Source organism: Erythrolamprus reginae, chromosome 2 (assembly GCF_031021105.1).
Source record: "Erythrolamprus reginae isolate rEryReg1 chromosome 2, rEryReg1.hap1, whole genome shotgun sequence".
In the NCBI taxonomy this organism is placed as follows: Eukaryota; Metazoa; Chordata; class Lepidosauria; order Squamata; family Dipsadidae; genus Erythrolamprus; species Erythrolamprus reginae.
Window position 1 is genome coordinate 24,007,823 of NC_091951.1, and position 6,077 is coordinate 24,013,899.

Consider the following 6,077-nt stretch of genomic DNA (forward strand, 5'->3'; position numbering starts at 1 on the left):
CTATGTTGACTGTCTGACCGCCATCTCCCGGTAGGAGGAGGTAAAACAGGCTCATCCCGTTTCTACCCATTAAGCCGTTTGCAAGACGTTTTCATGGATTACATGCCATCAAGTCACTTTGGACTCTAGCAGCCCACCTTTGCAATCGATCCAAGTGAAATAGTGAAACGTGGGAATATTAGATACATGCCGAACCGTAAACATTCACGAGGTTCTTATAGAATTACAGAATAAGAGTGGGAAGGGACCAATTCTTCAAGCAGGAGAACCTACACTATTCCCGACAACTGGCTCTCCTGTGTCCTCTTAAAACCTCCTCTGATGGAGAACCAGCGGTGAACCCTTCACTGTGGAGCACACAAAACTTGTGGAAGAAAGACATTCCACCGAATTAATTAATTAATTAATTGATTTGTATGCCACCCCCCTCCGTAGACTCGGCGCTGCTAACAACAATAATGAAACAACATGTAACAAATCTAATATTTAAAATAATTTTAAAAACCCTCATTTAAAAAACCGAACATGCACACAAACATACCATGCATAAATTGTATAGGCTCGGGGGAGATATCTCAATTCTCCCATGCCTGATGACAGAGGTGGGTTTTAAGGAGTTTACGAAAGGCAAGGAGGGTGGGGGCAGTTCTGATCTCTGGGGAGAGTTGGTTCCAGAGGGTCGGGGTCGCCCCAGAGAAGGCTCTTTCCCTGGGACCCACCAAACAACATTGTTTAGTCGACAGGACCCGGAGAAGGCCAACTCTGTAGGACCTAACCGGTCGCTGGGATTCGTGCGGCAGAAGGCGGTCTCGGAGATATTCTGGTCCGATGCCATGAAGGGCTTTATAGGTCATAACCAACACTTTGAATTGTGACTGGAAACTGATCGGCAACCAATGCAGACTGCGGACTTACATGGGCATATTTACATGGGCATATTTGGGGAAGCCCATGATTGCTCTCACAGCTGCATTTTGCACTGAAGTTTCCGAACACTTTTCAAAGGTAGCCCCATGTAGAGAGCATTACATTAGTTGAACCTCGAGGTGATGAGGGCATGAGTGACTGTGAGCAGTGACTCCCGGTCCAAATAGGGCCGCAACTGGTGCACCAGGCGAACCTGGGCAAACGCCCCCCTCGCCACAGCTGAAAGATGTTTCTCTAATGTGAGCTGTGGATCGAGGAGGATGCCCAAGTTGGGGACCCTCTCTGAGGGGGTCAATTATTTCCCCCCCCAGGGTTATGGACGGACAGATGGAATTGTACTTGGGAGGCAGAACCCACAGCCAGTCCGTCTTATCCGGGTTGAGTTTGAGTCTGTTGACACCATACACACAGGCACCTGCTGCCTCCTCCTCCTCTTTGAGTTGCTGGCTCCCATTTTCAGAATGGGGACTGAATGGGAGTCCGGGGTCAGAGGGTGGAGGCTTGTCGAGCGAGTCCTCTGTGGGTAGAGAAGAGGGAGGGTGAAAGAGGGAAAAGCGAGAAAGGTAGAGAGAAAGAAAAGGGAAAGAGAAGGGAAAGAGAGGGAGTGAAAGAGAAGTGGAGAGGAAGGAAGGAGAAAGGGAAGGAAGGAAGAGAGAGAGAAAGGGAGGGAGAGAGAGAGAGGGGGGAAGAAAGAGGGAGAGAGAAAGGGAGGGAAGGAAGGAAGAAAGAGAAAGGAAGGAGGGAAGGACGGAAAGAAGGAAGGAAGGAAAGAAGGAAGAGGATCTCTGGCCCCAACCCCGTGTTCGTTCTGTGCCTGGGATCCCTTTCCAAGCCAGCCCCCAGCAAAGCCAAGGCTTGGGGGGGGGGGGGTCAGCAGCTTCTTCCCCACCCCTAACACATGAAGGCGAAACTCCGAGCACAGGAGGAGAGGAGTGGATCGTGCTCGGCTGGCTCGGCTGGCTCGGCTGCCTGTAAAACCAGGAAGTTCTGTGTGAAACCGGAGGATAAGCTCAGAAGAAGTGGTATAGGCTGCTGGCTGGTTCCCAGAGAGACAGAGACAGAGAGAAGGGAAAAGAGGGGGGGGGGCCTGAGAAAATGATGGAAAGAACGAGGGAGGGGAAGAACAAATAAATGAGAGAGAGAAGGGGAAAGAAGGAAAAGGAGAGGGAAGAGAAAAACAGAAATGAAAGGGAGAGAGAGAAAATAAGAGAAAAAAGGGGAGAAAAAAGAGAAACGAGAAAATGATTGAGGCAGAGAATGAGAGGAAAGAGAGAGAAACAAAAGAGAGAAAGAAGTGACTTGATTTAAAGCATATGGTAAAAAGCACCCAAAGAATAAGAAAGAAAGAAAAACCCAGCCCTCACCTGTTTTTGGAAATGGTTCAAGAGTGTACACACACACACAGACACACACAAAAACACTCCTGAGAGTAGGACAAGAAAGAACAAAGGGGGGGGGGCAGGGATAGAAAAAGAGAGAAGTGAAAGGGGGAAGGAATGAGGGAAAAAGGGAGGAAGAGGGAGAAATGAGAAACAAATGAGAGAGAAAAGGGAGGGAGAGAGGGAGGGGTACCCAGAAATGAGAGAGTGGTAGAAATTTGAGGATTATTACAAAAATCATGACGTGTGGAAATGTCAAAAACTATTATAGAACCCCAAAATTGGAAATATGTATGCCGCCTTGGCAGATCAAAGAAAAAGAGGGATAGCTGTGTATATTGAAAACTCCATAAATTCCAAACAATTATATGTAGACCAAGAGGGTAGAATATTAATTGTACAGATAAATATAGAGCCAAAACCACTTGTCGTTGTCTCTATTTATGCTTCAAATGAAAATCAAATGACATTTTATAAGCAATTATACCAAGAAATGTCTAAAATGACAATGGAACTACAAAATAAAAATGACTCAGATTTCTACAAGGTTTGGGAGAAATGGTACCAATGGTTATTTAATAAAAAGTATAAGACAATTATTGAAAAGAAAAAAAGAAATGTCTTAAGTCCCTTCACGATTCCATTTGATAATAGACAACAATAAATGAATAAAATTGCACACCGTTCGCATACAACTCAAATTTTAAAGCAGACGTATATAAACTATCTGAATCTATTCCTATTTATATTGACATGTAAATACTAATTATCTATTATTCCAAACAATTGTAGAATTACTTCCCCTTTTTAATCATATACACCTACTATAGAATCAAAATAAAAAGTCGTAAACTCCAAACCGCCTGCTATCTTGCAGGCTCCCCCTTTGCCCTCTGCCCTTTGCCCTAATCTTATGTTCCTCAGCATCTACCAACTTCTCCTTTTTACACTCTATATTCTGCTATTATCTCCCACCTTCTCCTTTTCAAACACATTTTTTTTGTGAACATTGTAATAGATATTTGAAGTTATAAAAGATTTAATATGGTGTTCCCTCAATTTTCGCGGGTCTGAACTTCGTGAATAGCCTATACAGTGATCCCCCGGTTATTGCGTCCCCGACCATTGCGAACAGGGTAATTTGCGATTTTTCAACCCGGAAGTCAAAACACCATCTGCGCATGTGTGCCCTTTTTTTCTATGGGCACGCATGCGTAGATGGGGCCCGGCAGATCAGCTGCTGGGCGGCTTCCCTGGGTCTTCCCCCTCTTGCTGGCGGGAGGGCGAGCAGCGGGCATCAGCAAGGAGTTTCCCCACCGCCCACGCAAACTCCTCGCTGCCGCCCGCCCTTCGCCCGCCCACGCCGTTCATTCTCGCCGCTTTCGAGCTGAGTCCCGGAGCGAATTCGCTCCGGGACTCAGCTCGAAAGCGGCGACAGCCAGCGCGGAGAAGCCGTTCGCTGGCGCTGGCTGTCGGCGCTTTGGAGCTGAGTCCCGGAGCGAATTCGCTCCGGGACTCAGCTCGAAAGCGCCGACAGTCAGCGCGGAGAAGCCGTTCGCTGGCGCTGGCTGTCGGCGCTTTTGAGCTGAGTCCCGGAGCGAATTCGCTCCGGGACTCAGCTCCAAAGCGCCGACAGCCAGCGCGGAGAAGCCGTTCGCTGGCGCTGGCTGTCGGCGCTTTGGAGCTGAGTCCCGGAGCGAATTCGCTCCGGGACTCAGCTCCAAAGCGCCGACAGCCAGCGCGGAGAAGCCGTTCGCTGGCGCTGGCTGTCGGCGCTTTTGAGCTGAGTCCCGGAGCGAATTCGCTCTGGGACTCAGCTCCAAAGCGGCGACAGCCAGCACGGAGAAGCCGTTCGCTGGCGCTGGCTGTCGGCGCTTTGGAGCTGAGTCCCGGAGCGAATTCGCTCCGGGACTCAGCTCGAAAGCGCCGACAGTCAGCGCGGCGCGGCTGTTTTAAAATGTCGCCACCGGCATGGGGGGCTTGCCAGCACCCCCCGGACCCCCAACCCGGGTTTGGGGGGCTGCTAGGAAGCCCCCCATGCCGGCGGCGACATTTTAAAACAGCCGCGCCGCCCCCAATCTTCGGCTCCTCGCTAGCGCTGCGGGAGTAAAAACACCATCTGCACATGCACAGATGGTGTTTTTACTTCCGCAGCGCTACTTCGCGAAAACCCGCTCGTTGCGGGGGGTCCTGGAACGGAACCCTCGCAACGAGCGGGGGATCACTGTACCACGGGTTTTCAAAAAATATTGTATTGGCAGTTCTGTGTTAGCAAAAACTTCAGAAGAAAAGGATTTAGGGGTAGTGATTTCTGACAGTCTCAAAATGGGTGAACAGTGCAGTCAGGCGGTAGGGAAAGCAAGTAGGATGATTGGCTGCATAGCTAGAGGTATAACAAGCAGGAAGAGGGAGATTATGATCCTGCTATACATATAGACCGCTGGTGAGACCACATTTGGAATACAGTGGTCCCTCGATTTTTGCGGGTTCGAACTTCGCGAAACGGCTATACCAGTTTTTCAAAAATATTAATTAAAAAATACTTTGCTGTTTTTTTCCTATACCACGGTTTTTCCCGCCCGATGACGTCATACGTCATCGCCAAACTTTCGTCTGCCTTTAATAAATATTTTTTTTAATAAACTTTAATAAATAAACATGGTGAGTAATAATCTAAATCAGTGATTTTCAACCTTTTTGGGGCCGCGGCACATTTTTTACATTTACAAAATCCTGGGGCACACCACTAACCAAAATGACACAAAATGACATTGTAACACAGTATATATTATACATATAGTTAATAATATAGTTTCTAAATGTATTTATACTCACGTAGTGTGAAACCTGGGCCTGTTTCGATGAACACAAAAGGGCTGGAATGTTTTTAGTTATTTTTAGTTATGCCCAGTCAAGCTTGAGAAGCTCAGTTCACATAGATATGTGGTTGAAAATGTGAGCAATCTTTGTTGGCCAGAATGGGGAACTCCTTGGCAACAAATAATCAAAAACTGTCCAAAGGAAGATCAGCAAATTTTAGCTTTAAACCGTGATTAGAAATCGGGACCTTGGGGAGGAGTAGCAGCTTCAACTACTTGCCACGGCCACACAATGACAAGTGCATGGCAGCCCAAACAGGGACCTTCCTGGGTGTGGATGAGAGGCGGCCTGCTATTGGTTCATTGCTAATGGTCAGGATGAAACCTAGAAGGTGATTGGTCAGTGAGCGTTCCCTGTGACTCCACTCTTCCAGTCGCTGATAGCTGGAGGGATTGTGAGGGGAATGTTTATGTTCGGATGGAGGCAGCTGGCGGTGGGCCGGGTAAATGGCCTCCGCAGGCCGTACCCGGTACGTGGGCCATAGTTTGGGGACCCACGTTTAACTTCCCCATGGCACACCTGACCATGTCTCATGGCACACTAGTGTGCCACGGCACACTGGTTGAAAAACACTGATCTAAATGGTTGCTAAGGGAATGAGAAATTGCAGTTTAGCGGTTTAAAGTGTTACGGGAAGGCTTGTGACACTGTTCATAGCCAAAAATAGTGTATTTACTTCCGCATCTCTACTTTGCGGAAATTCGACTTTTGTGGGTGGTCTTGGAACGCATCCCCGCGAAAATCGAGGGAACACTGTACAATACATATGTCAGAGTCCTTCTATCAACCATCAGCCATCAAAGGGAATCAAGGAGGCACCTCCAAGGAAACAAGATCACAGCAGGAGTTCCTAATTCCCTTTTCTCCTCAACTCAATATTCCTATGCCTCT